General features: G+C 40.1%; 1 protein-coding gene across 2 annotated transcripts in view; it reads right to left on the bottom strand.

Moving 5' to 3' along the window:
* SLC14A2 (solute carrier family 14 member 2) overlaps positions 1-17,398 on the bottom strand; it is a 424,969-nt gene extending 407,571 nt beyond the window's left edge. The window contains exon 1 of one of the 2 annotated variants that reach the window (XM_077900638.1): positions 17,268-17,398. The gene's annotated coding sequence lies outside the window, so the exon portion shown is untranslated. The remainder of the gene's footprint in view (positions 1-17,267) is intronic. The other variant, XM_077900639.1, reaches the window with a different exon arrangement.
* Between the last annotated feature and the right edge of the window lie 2,343 nt (positions 17,399-19,741).

Here is a 19,741-nt window from a genome sequence, read left to right as displayed (position 1 = left end):
AAAGTAGATCCAACAGTTTCAAAGACAAATGCAAGAAGAAGAAAAAGTGTCTGAACAGAAAGAAAGTATATTGAATATTAAAAATCTCATGTAGGCATTTAAGTTGGAGAAAAATTGTGGAGGAAGTTAATCTGCAGCCTCTCTTGCCAAGGATCCATATAGCACTGGATAGCCTGTTCCACATATCTTGGCACTTGATTATATTTTTAATTATCTTATCCTTTTATGGTTTCATGGGTGTGCCTCTCAAGTGGGTATTCAAGTTGCCTAACAGCATCTCCTGTGACATCCAGCCTGGAACTAGCTGGCTGTTCTTTGAAGACCTTGGTGACCAAACCAATTAATCTGAACATATAACAGATTTTTAAAAGTGATAACCTAGAATATATTTAAATATAGTCTGCTGATTGGGTCCCAAAGAGATTGTCTATAATGTCAGCTTGGTGTATCTTGGTTTGCCAAACGGATCTTTAAAGCTAGAATGCAAGTTGGTTATTTCTGTCCATATTTCTATATTATCACTGGAATGCCAAAGAATTAGGTTGAGATGTGTTATTATGATGACCTAGGTGATCCTTCCCTTTCTGCACCCACAAGTTCAATTCTGGTCCAAGCTCTCCTCATCTTGTGTTTTTATTATTGCGTTGGGCTCTTAGTTGAAATCCATCAGCCTGGTTCTCAAGGTGTTATATGAGAGGCTTCTGGCTTCACTTGTTGCTTCTTCCCAGAGCAGCTTATGGGCAGTGGCTGCACCCTGGATATTTATCAGGTAACCCACAACAGAGATGTTCAATAATAACTTTCTAATCTCCCACATACATCATATATATACCCCACAGCACTACATAATTGAGGTGAGTACCACTCTTCAAACTGGCTCCCCATTCTCCTGCACTATTATTGCTCATGTCATTTGCTTATGTCATCTTCATTATGGCCATATTAGGAGAAAATGCCAAAGATGGTGTGAAGACACTGATTTGGATACTGTCTGAATGATAAGAAAGGAAAGATCAAAGTATCCTGGCTGGAGACAAGAAAGGATTTTCAGGGTCATGAGCTGAGAAAAGCCTACCTTGATCATAAGAATACCAAGATTTTATTATTTCAACTTTTGCCTCTGGGTTATACTGTGATCTTGGGAAGATTACTTACACTTTCTGCACATTTACTGGTTCCTTACTCTGTGAAGCTTGGAGAGCAATACCATTCTACTCTATGACATTTCTAGGAGTCTGTGCAGAATGGCTGTAGAACACCCCGTACTTTGGCACTTTTACCAATACACTTGTGTTTTTGTTAAATATTTAACATAACTGCAACCTGGGCTCAAATTTTTTTTTCTTGCCGGAGGTGTTAACACATAACAATTCATTCCAATAATTTGCACAAATGATATTAGGAATGCATTTTCTGGAAAACAACAACAGATTCTTCAAAATTCTCTGCTAGTCTTCCTTCCTTCCCTGACTCTCTGTGAGGACTGGATTTAGTTCAACATTTCTTAAAAGGCTTTCATATGCCAGACCCCATAAGGAACAGTTGAGGGAAAGGAGAAGGTCTGTCTTTAAGGATCTTGTAGCAGGCAAAATAATGGCCCTGAAAGATGTCCAAGTCCTAATCCCCACATCCTGTGGATAAGTTAAAGGCCCTAAAATGGGCAGACTTTCCTGGATTACCCTATTAGGGTGGGCACAATCTGCTTACCTAGCTCCTTAAACTGGAGCCCCTTTCCTGATGGTGGTCACAGAGGGAAGTGTTACTACAGAAAAATGGATAGCTACCATTATGTTAGCTTTGAAGCTGATACAAGAGGTCCACAAGCCATGGAATGAAGGTGACCTTCAGAAGCAAGAAAACTGACACTCCTTCAGAGCCTCTAGAATGGGACACAACTTTGCCAACACCCTGATTTTGACCTGTGTTAGACTGTTGACCTGCAGAATTGTAAGGTAATAAATCTGTGTTGTTTAAGTCACTAAGTTTATGGTAACTTTTTATGACAGCAATAGAAAACTAATACAGACCTCATGAAGTAACAAAGTACGAATAAAAGGAGAATTCATAACTTAAATCTAAGGACATCTCAGATTAATTATGCAAGAGTGATATAAATCAATAACCCTGATAATGATGATGAAGGTTTTGATAATATTAAATAACACTGATTAGCATTCATGCTTGAGATATGTTTCATTATTGATCCCACTTTACAGATATGGAAACTGAGGCAAAGAGATATTAACTAACTTGCCCAAGTTTATACTTCAGTTACATGCAGATGTAGATTCTGAAACCATGTTCACTGCACAAGGTAGAAAGATCTCACCTGGGAACCCAGCAGTAACTTCCTAGATTAGATAGGATTTTGCTCGACCTTGAACTTCAGAGTAGGGTTTTGAGTAGAGACTAGAATAATAGTGAAAGGGAATAGAAGGGAATGGAGAAGAAATGGGTAGGAAGTATCAGAAAGGGAGACAGAACATAAAGACTCCTGACTCTGGGAAACAAACTAGGGGTGGTGGAAGGGGAGGAGGGCGGGGGGTGGGGGTGAATGGGTGACGGGCACTGAGGGGGGCACTTGATGGGATGAGCACTGGGTGTTATTCTGTATGTTGGCAAATTGAACACCAATAAAAAATAAATTTATTATTAAAAAAGAAAGAGACTAGTGAGATCAACCATGTGGAAGAAGTAATGTGAAGAATGGCATGGGGATACCACTGTGCTTGGGGGAAGGTGAAGAATGAGTTGACATCATGCAGAGTGCCATAATGTACTAGTAGATACAGGTTGAAAAAATAGGTTTAAAACAAGTCATGAAGCTCTGGCCGTGCTGGATGCTGGGTTCTAATTTGTAGGTAGGTGGGAGCTATAGAAGTGTTCTACATGGAGTGACATGCAGAACCCATTTGGCTTTTTACCTGATCCATCGAGAAAGCAAGTGGAAGGCAGTGAGAAGAGGTATTTACTTTTGTTTAAAAAGCTTTGTCTATGAGAAAAATCACTGGCTTGACTCAGGAGATTTATGCTGATTATCTGCCTCTCAAATTTTGAAATTTTTCTTCAATATTAAACTCCTTAGTTATGAACTTCTAATTTCTGATCCTCTGGAAGGCAGGAACTGGCTGCTATCTGTGTGTCTCTCCAGCACCCTTTTTAGGGCCTAAATCGGCATAGGGCTTTCTAGAGAAGAAACTGATAAATGAATGAACAGTCAGGTCAGGTTATGCATTCCTGAACTTCTTTTATTGGAGATACATGCCTTGTCTGCTTTCTGAAAAGACTATATGCCAATAATGCACAGAGCAGACGTTCAGGAAACATGTGTATGCCAAACCAAACAGTCTTGCTAAAAATTGGAGAGTATCCAGACACCAGATTTCAGCAGTTTCCGTGATTTCTGCCCTGGGAGATGTGGTGATGGTGGTGAGGGGATGTGTGAGCTGGGAAAGGCCAGCTGGCCCACCAGGCCTGCTTTCAGCTATAGAAACCACTGGAGAGGTGAACTGGGCCACACGGTCGGGGGTCTGTGCGAGCACAGAACATCACATGACAGGAGTGCTGGACATGTTAGGGGTGGGGCCTGAGAAATGCAGCATCCAAGAGACAGCTGGAGTGAGGCTGTATGCACTGGGACGTCTCTCTGCAGCTTCCCAAAACATCTGTCAAGGCCCTGAACTCACAGAGTGGTGAATGCTATTGGCTTTCTTATAGAAAAAGGTGAAGGGTGGCATTTTACATTGAGTATGATGAAAGTCAAAGGCAGGCCAATGCTATGGAAGAGACAGACCTATGAGGGACACTCTGGACTTCTGGTTACCCTACAGGTTAGAAAAGGTTGTCTCCCCATTCCCAACTCATCCCCCACTGAGAGGAGTTGGGTGGTGGGGAGGTGGCCCAGAGACCCTCATGAAAAACTCCCTTCCATGAAGAGCACTAAGGGGCTGTATTCTGAGTTTGTGGCAGTCACTTGGGCATGACGTCTATGTCACTAAGCATCTAGAATAGTCCTAGAGAAGCCAAAAGAACCCCAAATCACTGCAGGCCTCACGTGATGGCAGGAAGGGGAGAGAGGGTGTCCACAGGAAGGCACAGACAAGGCAAGTCTCCCAGAAAGCATCCCCATAGCTGTTGGTAATAGCTCTACTTCTAGAGAAGTTTCTGACAATTACATTTATTAAGATTCATCCCTACATAAACTGCTGTCATGGTAACTTGACAATAGATTCTTTTTCAATGACCCTAAATATTTTTCCTTTTCTTTTTAGCAAAATACAATTCAACTTTAAAGAAAATGTTTTAACAATAATAATAATAAATCACCCCATACTCTGTCACCCAATACAACCCCTATTGCCACTGCCTGTTAATGTCTCTAATCAATGACAGATTCTTGTCTTATAGGAGGGACATTCCCAATGAGAAAACGGAAGTAGAAAAGGAAGAATTCTTCCATTATCTACTTAAAGTGATAGAATCTACTTTAATTGGAGCACAAAGGATCTATTCACACATGAACCTAGAACCTTCTTTTCCTACCGTGGAATCAGGCCCCAAGCCTTGGGGCAAGTTTTCGGAAATCTAGCAAATTAATTAACACATGCATCTTGTTAATGCAGGAGCAAGAAAATGTGGCTGACAGAAGCATGGAAGCAACAGTGTGCGCCTGTGAGGCTGAAAGTCTGGCTTTCAGGACTGGCACTTGCATTCCACTGCAGTATGAGCCTCATATGGCTTTCCAATATGCTCTCCACACCCACTGGGATCCAGATAGCCCAGCCTCCGATCTCTCTACCATCTTTCCTCCCTAGCATCTTCCCCTCCTCTCTGACCATCCAGTGCACAGATCACATTTTAGCTACAGGTGCAGTTGCAGAAAGCCATTCCTCTCCTTCTAACATGGGGAATGAAAAGACGAATTTGTGCTTTCCTCAGACCTCCTTCTAGCTAAGGGAGGCCTTGTGACCCCTTTCTCGTCAATGAGACTTAAGAAGTTGCTTTTGTTGGGAAGAGGTTGTCCTGAAAAGCATTTTCTTACCTGCTGGAAGGAGACAGATAGTGCTAGCACCAACCTCTCTCCTTTCCATCTTTCTGCCTTGAATACAGATGTAAAGTCTGGAGGTACATGGCCTTCTTGTGACAAGAAAGTGATGGCACCTGAGGGCAAGGACAAAGGAAGAGTCGCCCTCCAACTGAGCTGCTGATCATGTACCAGCAACCGCCCACCTCCTGAGTCTTATTAAAAGAGAAAAATCAACTCCTGTTTATTTAAGTCACTGCAAATCAGGTTTTTTTATTACCTGCAATCAAAAGAATTCATTTTTCTTTTTAAGATTTCATTTATTTATTTGAGACACAGAGAGAGAGAGAGCATGTGGATAACCAGGGAAGACGGTCAGAGGGAGAGGGAGAAGCAGGCTCCCACTGAGCAGGGAGCCCAATGTAGGGCTGGACCCCAGGACCCTGAAATCATGACTTGAGCTGAAGGCGGACACTTAACCAACTGAGCCCTCCAGGTGTCCCACAACCGAAGGTATTCTTAACGGATATAACTATCCTCATCAGCCTTCTCTAAGCAATCCAACCTGAGAGGCCATGTATACAGTTGTTACAAACTTGGGTTGTGGAATCAACCTTAGTTTTGAATCCTGAGTCTATCACTGACTAGCCATATGACCTTGAGCAAGTGATGTAATTGCTAGAAGCTTCATTTACTTATCTATAATATGGGAATCACAGTGCTATGTGCTTCATAAAAATGCTGCATGAGATAATGCACATAAAATACTTGAAACACTATCAGGTAAGTGTCAAATAACACGGGTTTTCCTAGCAGAGGTGCTAATATCAGCACCTGATGAACACTGAGATTTCTGAACGAATCTTTCTGTGTCCTGCAGCTGGGCTCACTCCCCCATTTCACAGAGACCCATATTTGATTCTGCCCTGAGAAGAGAGAATCCAGAGTAGTCATGCCATCCATCTGCTTGGACCTGCCCCTTACAGACCTCCACTTCGGAGCCTGAGTTGGACTTGGATGTGATTAGCTCTCACAGTTATTATTTAGCTTCCACAACTGATTTGGAGCTTCATTCTACTTTAACCTTCGGTTTCCTTGAAGGAGGACCTTATAGCAGAGAGAGGGAAAGAAGAGAGTTATGACTCCGCTTTCTATCCCTCTGCTTCCTAGTGGCCCCAGACGCTCTGGCTGTTGCCATGGCAGTGGGCTCCAGGACACCACCACAACAGCCACTTGGTCTCCCTGGCACTTCAAGGATGGAAAAAATAAATCATTCAAGGAGTCCCTTTCCCTCTTGGGAACTTAGGATTATGCTGAAACTTTATTATTACTTTAAATAAATAAATTACTCCCTTAAGGCCAGATGAAAACATGCTCTTATTAAATTTTTTGAAGAGGGAAAGCAACTGGAGAATAAAATCAAAGGTGACCAAATGGATTGAAGTGGCTCAGAAGATGACATAATAGAAATTTGTATTTATATTATGCTTTTCATCAAAGGAGCATTTCACAAAGGCTCTGTTTCCCCAGAGTTGCCCCATGGAGCCCAACTTCAACACAGAATTGCCCAAAGTCTTGGGGGTCTGCCAGCCTACAAAGCCCAGCCTCAGGCTCTGACCACACTGGATGACCTCCTGTCTCAACCTCAGGGCCGGCTTAGTTTCAGAGCCCTTCTCGGAACTTCGAGAGAGTGTCTGTGTCCTCACTGGCCAGTGGGAAAGAGAGTGGCTTCCTCTGATGGAAGAATTTCTAGTGGAGATGGGTCATGAAAGCCTAATCGGGATGACTGATCACGCACCCACACAAGTATGCTGAAGACTGCTGGAAATAAGAAGCGCCTGGGTGGCTCAGTCAGTTAAGTGTCTGCCTTTGGCTCAAGCAGGTCATGATCTCAGGGTCCTGGGATCCAGATCCTGTATCAGGCTCCCTGCTCAGTGGGAGCCTGCTTCTCCCTCCCCCTTTGGCCCTCCCTCTGCTTGTGTGCACACTCTCTCACTCTCAAATAAATAAAATCTTTAACAAAACAAAACACCCCCACCCCTTAAAAAAAAAAAACTGCTGGAAATAAGAGCCTATCTGAGGTTGAGGTTCCTCCCTGACTATCCATTAGCAAAGACCAGGATTTTTTTTTATTATTGTATTTGGTTTTCTCCAAGTGTTTCAGATATGCAGACCAGTGATGAAACACTTTTTCTTTTCTTGTATTCAAGATGACAGACAAGACATCTGCATATATATATAATTGAGAAAAGTAAAACATCTATCAAAAGATCATCTTTTTTTAAAGATTTTATTTATTTATTCATTAGAGACACAGAGAAAGAGAAAGAGGCAGAGATACAGGCAGAGGGGAGAAGCAGCTCCATGCAGGGAACCCCATGCAGGACTCAATCCTGGGTCTCCAGGATCACACCCTGGGCTGAAGGCAGCGCTAAACCACTGAGCCACCTGGGCTGCCCCCAAAAGATCGTCTTTTTTTTTTTTTTTATTGGAGTTCAATTTGCCAACATATAGCAAACACCCAGTGCTCATCCCATCAAGTGTCTTTGTCTACACAGTGCTTGGTGCCTGGCAGGGGTTAAATAAGTGTCCTTCAATGACATAACTGCACAGGGGAGTTGATGAAGAACAAGGGTAGATCAATGTGATGGTAAATGAAAGTTTCCAGGTAGGGAGTGATCACTTTGCTTGGGGAGTTAGACAGGATTTCACTCCTCAATCACAAAAGCAATTTGAAAAATAGAGCTACTATTTATTGAAAGTCTCCTCTTTGTTTCGCACTGTTGCAGGATTCGAAACATTTTTAAAAAAATTTTCACCATAGCCATTCTCGTAGCCACCTTACAGATGAGGAGACTAAGGCTCAGAGAAGTTGTGATTTGTCCATGGACTTGGTGAGGCTGGCGGGGCGGGGGCAGCTCTACCTGGCTCCAAACCCATGCTCCTCCTCAGTGCCTCCTGTCTCCCTCCACCCACAGTCTTGCCTCATCTTTCTACCACAATGTCCAAATCCATACTTGTTCTGTGAAAACTCCACACTTGGAATACCTTCTTCCTATTTTATTTAGCAAAATTCTTTATTTTCTTTTCAGCCCAACCCTACTCCAAAAGCTTCCAGGATCCAGACTAAGTCCCCAGCATAGTCACCAAGCAAATACTCTATCAAAAAAGGCAGAGGAGAGATCCTACATTGATTAATGAAGGTTTGTATATTCTGTGAAATGACAAGTGACTCCTACAACATATAGCAGGGCTATTCTCCATCTTGAACTTCCATCCTTTGTGACCCCACATGCACAGTGATGGTGAGCTCCCTGCAGTCTAAGTCGCAGCTCCATCAGCTCCCACCTCTGTGACTTTAGACAGGTCACTGAACCCCTCTAAGCATTATTATCTTCATTTGGAAACATGGAGATAATAATATAAAATCTACCTCATAGGGCAACTAGAAGGATTAAATGAAATATTAACTATTAAAGCCTTAGCACTACTTGGCACACAGTCATATTGGCTATGATTGTTGGTGATGAGGAGTGTGTTGGTAGAAATGGCAATCCTACATGCTCCTCATATGATATTATATGGTAGTAGCTTTGGTGAGTTGGCTAAGGCCCTGTGTGGCACTGAGACGAGAGTAAGAGGCTTTTCAGTGACATCAGCTGAGTGTCATTGGTGAGTGCTAGGGCATACATTTGCACTGTTAGAGCCCCATACATGGTGGCTTGCCATAATAGGCCCAACCCCTAGGGAGGTTGATCCCCAGCAACTGGCTTAACAAGTGTTAAACAACAGGATAAAAAAGGTCTGGGAATATTTAAAAGAGATAGTGTGCAGTGATATTCAGAAGGGCAGCTGGTAACCTCTGCAGGTCTAAGTGTCTCTATCTGAGATAAACACTTTCCCAACTCCTCTCTCTTGCTCACTCCTTCCCCTCCAGCGGGTGCCCAACCCCCATATCCATGTCCTTGCTCCTTGCCTTTGTCTATGTTAATCACAACCATCCTTACATCCCAGTTGAAATCTCATCATTCCATGAAGCTTTTCTCACCGCTGCAGCCCCTCTCCTTCCCCTGAGTTCTTAAATCAGAGCTGTCTGTATCTCTCACATGTCCGTTTCAGTATGGTGACCTTGCACTAATATTCCATTGTTCACATTTAAGCCTTGATGATTAGTCTGCAGTTCTTCATGGACAGGACCCATGCCAAATACAGTCCTCTGCATTCCAAAACCGAGGTCAGTCCTGAGGCCAGATGGAGCCGATAACCAGTTTTCAAGCTACATGCTTGTTGGAAAGATAAGTAGCAACTAGCTGAACTGTCAGGGCCATAAGACAAATGCTTTCATTTGAAATAAATAAATAAACTGAGAACAAAGAGGAGATGTTCCTGGACCAGAGTTACAGTTAGTATCAGAACCCAGGCTAGTGTTTCTCTCCTCAGGCTATGGGAAGTGTTAAGCTTTATAAGAGAGAACCAAAGCCAAATTATGCCTCCCACCTTCTCCATTTTCCTTTTTGTACCTTTATCTTAATGAAAGATTCGAGTTTTGTTGTCGAACTGGATACACAGTCAAAAATACATGTTCTCTTATGATTCACTGTAAGTCTTCCAAACTCTGCTAATTTGAAGACATGGACTCCCTAGTTTCAACTTCGACATTCCGTTCAACCCTGTTGAAATACTTAAGGTTCACAAAAAGCTCCCACACACAGGCTTTGCACATCTTCCCCATGCCTCACTTCATTTGGCTAGACTTCTCCGTCCTCAGGACTTATTTTTAAGTCCTCTGCGAAGTCTTCACCAACCCTCCCCAGATTGGGGTATTCCCACCAAGTGCTGCTCTAGTTCTTTGGGACAATTCCTCCTCCAGACCTGTTAATTCCTGAAATATGTTCCTGACATGGGCTGCCATCTTGATAAGACCTGCCTTCCTGGCTGCAGTGACTGACGAGGCAGTGGGCACCAGATGAACCTGGGCCAATCAAAGTGTCTCTCTGTTGTGGCCACACTGATAGGTCCATAGAAGATTCCTTGATGCAAAATAAGCCAATTGGAGGCTCTCTCCAGGATGTTTCAGGCTTAAGCTGCTAGGAGGGCACTTACTTTCCTCTCTAAGAATGCACTAAAGATCAGAGGTCAGAGGGTCTGGAAGCCATGATTCTTTCTTACTGGAGAAGTCATTCTGGAATGATGAAGCCAACTGAGAAAGAAGAGCGAAGACAACATTTAGGAGAAGAGAATCTTGGACAGGTTTGATCCTTTATGTTTCCAGTGCAGTTCTCACCCTGCCAGTTAGATAGTTTGATCAAATGGCTGTATTATAGGGCTGATGGGCCCCCTCCCAAATTCATATGCTGAATCCCTAGCCCCTAGTACCTCCAGTGAAGGTAGCCTCTCAACTAAGATCAGGTAGCTTGCTTTAAACATGATTGGATGGCACTTTTCTTTTCCTCTGAGGCATTTTTCCAACTTCTGAATCAGCTACTTGCTTACTCCCAGGAAGGGGCTTTTCTTAGCTCTATTAAGAATAACTTTACCTGGTCAAGATCAATATCACTCTTGTATTTCATCTAATAATATCTGAATTCTAGTTAGACCACCATTCATTCACCAAATGTCTACTGCAGGCCCACTAGTCATCAGAAGTAGCCAGACCACAGTAGATCTATCACTGAACTTAGATTCAATGTCTTAACCTTCTACGAGCGTCAGCCTTGGGGACTACTTCTTAAACCTTCAAAAGCTTTATGGTCTATTTACACTTGATGGTGTTTGTTGCTTGTTTTCCCTGCTACAGTCCTTATGTACTGCTGCCCGCTCACTGCATTCTATTGCAGGGAAGCTCTTTCTCCTAAAACAAAGTTTCTAAATGTATTTTCCTGCCTCCCTATACATCAATAGACTCCTTGCTTGTTTAAGAGTAAACAAAAGGTGGTTCCTCAGGAAAATTCAGCAAACAGAGGTTAAAAATAAGCAATGAGAAATTTATTAAGCTACAAAAATCTTCAGTAACTGGCATTTGAGGTTTTCAGAGGTGTGAAAACAGAAAACGGATTTTTTTTAAGTTCTCTTTGCTCTTTTAAATGCATCTTTCCCTGTGAGTCTCACGTAGCTGCTCCCTTAATATTTCATCAATGGCTTTGATAATATCCTTCCACCTTTCACCTCCTCTCCTCCTCACTAGATTGTACCACTTGTGAAAACCATGGCTAAAACTCAGTTCTTTCTGGTGAACATGCTTGTAACAAATTACTGCCTTTATGTATTTTTTTTTGTTTCACTTATCAAAAGACTACACAAAACATGTAATTTAAACAGGCTTTTATTTAAATAAAATTTTGCATATTTATTTATTTAAATAAGTTTGGTAAACAGCACTGTTAGGTCTTCCGCAAAAATCCAGACAAAAAATATTAAAATTATTTGCACATCTATCTTTCAATACTCTTTATATAGACAGAAGATACATTCTTGAGTTAAGCCACAGGGTTTTTTTTAAATAAATAACAAATGAATTCTCTATGAATCTAAGTGCCTTTGTCCTAATTATAGGAAAACAGATGAGAATTTATTTGTCTGCGTGTCACAATCCACTCAGCTCAGGATTCTGAAAAAACCTACTTTTCTGCTTTTTCAGAAGTTCTCAGTCTTACCTTTTTGAAGATTTTACCTTATTTTAATCCAGAGTATTTTTATGTATTACAAAAATAACAACTAAAAAGTGATTTTGAGTTCAGATATGTTTGTAAAATGCTAGCTAGAATAAAGTTTTGTTTTGTTTTGTTTTTTTAAGTGGCAAGACAATCCTCTGGGATTTTAAAATGCTTGCGTACCCTGAGGATCCACAATGGGTGCTTGTAAGCAATACTTACAATTTATTTGACCTCCATAACCACTTGGTGCAAAAAATCTTTTAGGATTAGTGCTATCAGTATGATGTCTCTAGTCATTGCAAGTGACTTACAGAAGAAAGAAACCTTAAAGGCCTAACACAAAGAACATTTTTATTTTCTTTTAAAAATTCAAGCTACCATTCTACTTGACTTTAAAACTACATCTAATTGCCTTAGAGGGAGTGCTGATTTTGGTGTTACCACATGGCATATTCTTTTTAAAAAGGTCTGTATTTAAACACTTTAATCAAATACTTCATAATAGAGAGAGAATCAAGACACCAAAAAACCACTCACTGGAAGTTAATGAGCCTTTCATCTTTGCCACAAACTATCCACCCAATGGAATAGTCTTTGGCCTTGAAAAAGAAGAAAATTTTGACATGTCCTATAACATGGATGAGCCTGCAACACATTCTGCAAAATCAAATAAGCCAGACACAAAAGGACAAATATTGTATGATTCTCTTTATGTGATATACCTAGAATAGATAAATTCATAGAGATATAAAGTAGAATGGCGGTTGTTAGGGGCTTCAGGAAAGGAGGAAATGGGAAGCTATTGTCCAATAAGTATAGAGTTTCAATTCAGAAAGATGAAACAGTTCTGGAGATGGATGGTGGTGATGGTGGCCCAACAATGTGAATGTAATTAAAGCCACTTAATTGTATACTTAAAAATAATGAAAATAGTAAAGTTCATGTTATGTATATTTTGCACTAAAAAAGGAATAGTTTGAGGTGATAAACATATGGAAATCCCATAAATAAGGAGGGTGGGACATTAAGAAGAGAAAGGAGAATCTGAAGTATTCAGATATTTGAAGAATATTTAAAGTAAATTTCTGTTCAGATCTTCTAGAAATTCTTTTTCTTTAATATAGGGAGTAAAGTAACACAGCAATTTTGAAAGGGGGAACTAAAGGAAAAATAATTTAAAAGTCCTAAATTCTTAATATGTTAAGTTTTAAATATATATGTGAGCCTAATGCATATAAGCACAGGGCTAAGTAATATTATAGATATAAATACAAAAAGTTTTTATCTTTGTTCTCAAGTAATTTATAATCTCATAGTAAGATTCACCCATTAGTAATCTGGAGTCACAACCCATCATGCTAAGAGAACTCTGGGGATACCAGGAAAGGAGGCAGGTTTGATTGAGGATCCATTTCCTGTTCTTCACACCTACTCTCATTCTGTCAGCACTGAGATCCAGATCCAGATCCACTGCCTCTCAGAAGCCATTGGTCATTTGTTTTAACCCACTGTGGTCCAATTTCTGAACTCTTCCTGTGATCATATTCTAGTAACGATTCAGAACCTTGCCCTTTTCTCTCAATGGTTTTAAGTAAACACTGCAACATGGTTGATACATATTTTTATGCATTTTCACATGTTCTCCCTATTTGGTCAGAGGCATCCATTGCTTTGGAGATGATTAAAATTGGAATTTTAAAATAGGAATGAAAGGGAACAAAGGAAAATGGTGTTTTGAGTCCATAGTATAAGAAGGTTTTAAAAGCCAGGTGTGGTCAGGAGAGAAAGGATTCTCCATGTGGGAAGCTACCAGCACAAAGTGTTCAGGGCCCAGACAAGACCAACCTCACTCTGGTGGACAGTAGAGAGGACAGCATATAGGAAAGTCTTCCTCACACTCAGGGTTTATCAGCTTTCCCTGCCCACATCCCCTCCATCTTGGGAAGGGACACAGAGGGGCTTCTTTGTGAAAGGGGAAATATCCCCGATAAAGTATTTATAATTCAAATTCATTTGTCCCAATTAGACCCAATTACACCTAACAAACTATTCTTTTTTTTTTAAAGATTTTATTTATTTATTAGACTGAGGGAAAGAGAGAGAGAGAATGAGTGGAGTGAGAGGCAGAGGGAGACGCAGACTCCCCACTGAGCAGGGAGCCCAATGTGGGGCTCGACGTGGGGCTGGATCCAGGGACTCCAGGATTATGACCTGAGCCAAAAGCAGATACTTAGCCAACTGAGTCACCCACAAGCCCCTAAAAAACTATTATGAAATGAAAAAGACTGAATCATCTTTAATGGAAAATTTAAATCTACCCGCCACTATGCATAGGACTGAGGAGAATAGATATAGAAAAGAAAAGTATGGGGATCCCTGGGTGGCTCAGCAGTTTAGCGCCTGCCTTTGGCCCAGGGCACAGTCCTGGAGTCCCAGGATCGAGACCCGCGTCGGGCTCCCTGCATGGAGCCTGCTTTTCCCTCTGCCTGTGTCTTTGCCTCTCTCTCTCTATGTCTATCATGAATAAATAAATAAAAATCTTAAAAAAAAAGAAAAGTATTCTTTTATTTTTAATTTTGATTTTTTAAAGATTTTATTTATTTATTCATGAGAGACACACAGAGAGAGGCAGAGACATAGGCAGAGGGAGAAGCAGATTCCCTGCAGGGAGCCCGATGAAGGACTTGATCCCAGGACCTTAGATCACAACCTGAGCCAAAGGCAGACACTTAACCACTGAGCCACCCAGGTACCCCTCTTTTATTTTCTGACCCATTTAGTTTAAAGTATGCAAATGATAATTCCTTTCACATGTTTAACACAAGCAGACTAATGTCTCCTGGAGATCTGTGGAATACTTTATGCAATATACCCAATAGATGCCTCTAAAATGTACTGTATGAAGAAATGAAAGAAAAAAAATATGGATTTCATTTCTTCCCTGCCTCTTATTCCACTAAAGTCAAGATAAATTTTAAAACAGAGATTTTTTTAAAATAACATAAGAGAAATCACAGAGAGAGTTCTGGAAAAAGAACTGGCATTCGGAAAGTCACAGGGTTTAGTCCTTGGAATATTAATACTGCTGGCCACAGACAGTCTTCCTGCCAAGGTTTCTGTAAATAAGCTGAGGTAAATATCTATCTGGACCAGTAAAGTCCCACGAAAGTAATAAGCAAAGTTTTCAATCCTCAAAAATATTTGAACATCTCTCTTTCTTATAGAGAAAAAATCCTGGAACTTCTCATAAATGGATATTTCCCTTGGGGAACTAATATCCTCTCCAGGGTCAAACCTGCATTCTCCTGAAGATTCAGTGAAGCAACACTCATGAGAAGTGTTTTTCTTTTTATTATTCTCTTACCTTAAAATTCACTTGGCTTTAAGAAGTCACTGAATATACATTCTTCTAATTGGAGCTTTCAGTAGGAGAAAAACTAGGGCAAATTTTAGACAAAGCAAAGACAATCTTAAAAGTTGGCAACCAGGTCAGGGAAGCCTTAATGAGAAAGTTAACAGACTGGGTGGCTTTTCCTTGTTGTGCATGATGAGGTGTGCAAAGTTATTAACAATAGAACTCTGCAAAAAGCAGTGTGGAAAGTAGGTGAATATTGATTCTCTGTCTAAAGCTCATAAATAATTAAAGAGGCAATTGTAGTTTAAAGATACAGGGATTACATTTTTTTTTTTTTTAGCTTGGCACAGTGGTATTCAGAGACTCACTATATTCAGTATCCCCTCCAAATTTTCTTCTCATCCTTTAAAAAAAAACTCAAATTTCATCTCATTCATAAAGCCTTCCCTGACCAGTTCAGCCATCACCAACCACTCCTTTCTCTGAACTTGAAGAGCATATTGCCTTTAGCACTCACTGGATATAACTGTTAGGTATCTTTTTTCCCCCCTCTTAAACAAACATGGTCCAATAGATAATAAAATCCTCCAGGGTAGGGATCGCATTAAATTCCTCTTATTATCCCTAGTACCTAGCCTGGAGCCTGATCCACAGTCCATAAGAGTTCAATAAATGTTTGTTGTTAATGATGATGTGTTGTAGATGCATCTGTAACATAATCTGGATAAACACAATACAGGAAAAGTGCAAATCATCATCTAACGAACATGCAAGCCAAGAAATCAATATGAGAGAGCTGTCTGAGCTCCGAATGAAAGACAAAGTAATGCCCTTCTCCCTGGCCCAACATCCAACATGGTGATGGATTATGCTACATAAAATTATCGATAAAGACCAATGTAGTCACAATGATTTCTAAATAGTAGCAAGAAATATTAGATACAAAATGTAACATTATAACAAAGGCAGCTGAACTGAGAGGCCATACATGGAGAAACAGATTTCCTTGATGAAGAAGTTTGTAAATAAGTAACCTAGAGCATAATGAAAGCATGGCATTTTCATATCCTCCCTTCTCTAGCTCCCCAACCCAGGGACCAAGGTGCTTATTTCTCACAAGATATTTCGAATGAGTGTCACTTGCCCCTGAAACAGAGGAGCAAGAAAGCAAACTTGGGCACTTAACCTTTGCCAAAACAAACCCAATCCTTCAAATGATCTACATTTTTACGATATGAGTCAGGTTGTGTAAATTCATACAACCCTCACTTACATGCACAAGAGGAGTAAATCAAACCACTTACCTCTTGTCTTCTTCCACAAGATTTGGCTTATTAGGAATAGAAAGTTGGGGCCAAATCTGTTGCAGCAGTGAACCTCACTTGTCTTTCTCTGTCCCTCTTTGTTTATTCTCTTTCTACTTAGACTCTTTCTTTTATCCTGATAGTGGAAAACTTACGCAGAAGGCTCTCTACTATTTTTATTGAATATATATGTAACATACTCAGCGCCAACATTGGTCTAACTGATGAAGTAGTGAAAGGATTAATCAGGCCAACAGCCCAAATGTTTCTGGGCCTTGGGTAGAGAGCTAGAGCAAGGTGGGAGGAAGGGAAAAGGAGGTGGGGGCACAGATTGATATTCTCCTCACAGACTGCATATGCTTTGTTGCTATATGGACAATTGGAACAAGGATAATTAATTTAACTGATCACTTCAACAGAACATTGACAATGATTTGACTGACTTATAATAGCATTTACTAGTTCTTTAGCTTAACTAACCAACCAACAAGATTTGAATGAATGCATTTAATCCTCACCTCATCCACTACCACGTTTCTCAGTCACCTTTAAAATTCTGAATGGGTTAAAGAACTTGCAAAATTAATTGTCTATAGAGACATATTATTAATCCTTTTTTTGTGCATTAAATACACTAGCTAAAGGAAATGAGGATTGAATTCCATGGGTTAATCAATGTGTAGCAGTAACCATTTCTACAGCCAACTTGGCTTCCCTCACAGCCAAAAGAAGACCAAAACCATCTCATCTCTTTGAAATAATTGGCGTGTGGTATCTTTTTGTGAGCCAAAGTTCTTACTGAAATAAAGAAAGAATTATACATGTATAACATATTCCTAAACTTAGTGAATGCAGGAAGCTTTCATTGTAAGATATAGAATTTTCTTTCTAGATCCTGAAGATATGGCCTCAGAAATGATACATGTACTCACGGTCGTTCATGTCCTGTTGACAGTGGACTGAGGTGCTCCAAGTCTTCTCTTTGTCAGTAGATAGAGGTGGAAAATATTTCAATGGGATGTACTCATGTCCAAAACACCCAGGAAGAAAACTGGAAAGAACCTAAATAGAAGTACAGAGGAGCACATTTAGGATGGTTGTTTTTTTAGGACAATGGAGGCAGCCCTCAAAATGGTGAGTCGGAGAAATGGCTGCAGCCAACACAAGGAGGCACTGTGGGGCAGAAAGTGGAATTCTCCAGTAGATGGCACTAGGAAACGTGTGGCACCAATGGGCACTGTTACCAAGATAGGAACAGCTTTCACACCTTTGTAGGCAAGGCCCGATATGGAGTACCATATGGGCTAAAGTGAGTATAAGTGGGTATTTCATACCTCCTTAGGTTTGATTTTTATGTTGAAGATATACTTGGGATGGCACATGTATATGTTTGTAGGAGTATGATTCCATATGTGGATATGAATATGTGTGTGTATGAACACCTATGTACACAGAAAAATGTTAGGTTATATAGATATGGATTGATACGAGTATAGATATAGATTGGGGGGTATTATTACAATAAATGGAAAACATGTTACAGAAAGAGGACTAGCTTCTGTTGAGTATATACTGTGTACCAGGCCTTTCAATATACTTTCTCATTTAAATGTGACAATAGCTGTAAAAGTGGCTATTACCTCCATATTTACCAAAGAGGAAAGTTCACGAACTTCATACAGATTAAGGAGTTTGCCCAAGGTTACACAGCTGAAAAACTGCAGGGCCTGGATTAAAATCCACGTCTGCTTAGCTTCAAAACTTGAACGCAGTCTTCAAAACCATAATACAGTCATGCTTCACATCACATAGACTTGCAATAGATTCTTGCAATGTGCAAATTAACTCCAGAGAATATGGTTTGTGTATGTTTGTACAAACAATACAGACATGTGCATTACACAAAATTACAGTAATATATATGCAAAAGTTTGATCTATGTTGAATTACAAATATATATATGTATATATGTGTATATATTTATGTATATACACATATATATAAAGTTAAATAAATACCACATTCCACTTTCCCCCTTTTTACCCCAGATAATTATTGAAGAATCCCATTATAGGAAAATACAGAAGAATGAATTCCAATATGTGAGCTAATTAAAATGAGTTACTTAAAAAGAATATCAAGCTTATTTTAAAGTGGCTATACCAAATCCACATGCATACACGATGGGATACATTCACTATTTACCACAAAATGCATTTAGCATTAAGGTGACAATATGAATTCCATCAACACTGCCTTTTTATGTTGTAGGAAGAGCCATTTCCTACATGAGTAGGAAGAACTCATTTCCACTGAGTTGATTAGAGCACACCTTAACTCAACCCACTCCACTATGGTCCATTGTCATTGAAGGCTCATAGCCTTTGGGCACAAGCCTTTCCATCTTTTTTTCTTGTCTGGAGAGCGTGTTGTTCTGTAAGTTATGTTTTTGTCAGACAGATTAAAGAATGTAGTGCACATTGAGCATTTAGCCCGGTGTTTGGCAAATAATAAAAAGTCATCAGTGAATAAAAGTCAACAATGGTGATTATGATGACTGTAAGAAGAAGAAAGAAGAAGAAGCAGAGGAGAGAGAGCTGAAGGAAGGGAAGGAAACTGAGGAGGAGACAAAAGTTAAGAAGAAGAGGACAAGGGGAAGAGGAGGAAGGTGAAATTATAGCCAGAGATAAAGGATTAAGGTGACAATTTCCAGTTCTTGTCTTCTTAGTGTCAGAGCTTCTCCCAAAGGTACAAAAATGCCATATGAAACAGTATGGGATGTAAAATATATGACCTACACCTTGAAAAGTATTCTATTATTCATTTTAGGTTTTGTACAATTTTCCCCTTTTTGCCTCAGATTGGGTACCTTTTCTGTAGGCTAAAGAAGACTGTCATAAGAACTGAGCCACTGGTTGAGATTATGGGCTTGAAAAGGAAGAGAAAGGCAAGAAAAATGTTGTCAACTTGTACTCTGGGCACTTGGAAAAAATACTCTGGTTATTTACAAATGGACTATTTGGCAGCATGGTAAAGGTTAACTTTGGTGCTCTGAAACCAGATGGAAGATGTGAAAGCTCCTTCTAGAGAAAAAGTGAACTAGATGATTTCTCTGGTGTTTCTGATCTCTAATTAATAGTAGCTGAAAGGAGAAATCATGACCCACGTAGAAGGGAAGAAAAGAAAAATAATGCATTACCTTCAAAAGTAAAATTCCATTTAGTAAATTTCCTAAGCAGATTTTTGTCCTATCAGGCCTCAGTCTTTGTGTTTTTCCTTTGTGTTGAGGAATGTCGGGAACTGAGTTGGTAATAAATTAACAGCAATAATAAATGCTAACATTTATTGAACATTACTATATGCAGAGCACTGTTTCTCAAGCTATCACTTTATACTCAGTGTAATC

Source organism: Canis aureus, chromosome 6 (assembly GCF_053574225.1).
Source record: "Canis aureus isolate CA01 chromosome 6, VMU_Caureus_v.1.0, whole genome shotgun sequence".
Lineage (NCBI taxonomy): Eukaryota > Metazoa > Chordata > Mammalia > Carnivora > Canidae > Canis > Canis aureus.
This window is presented reverse-complemented; position numbering and strand designations above follow the sequence as displayed.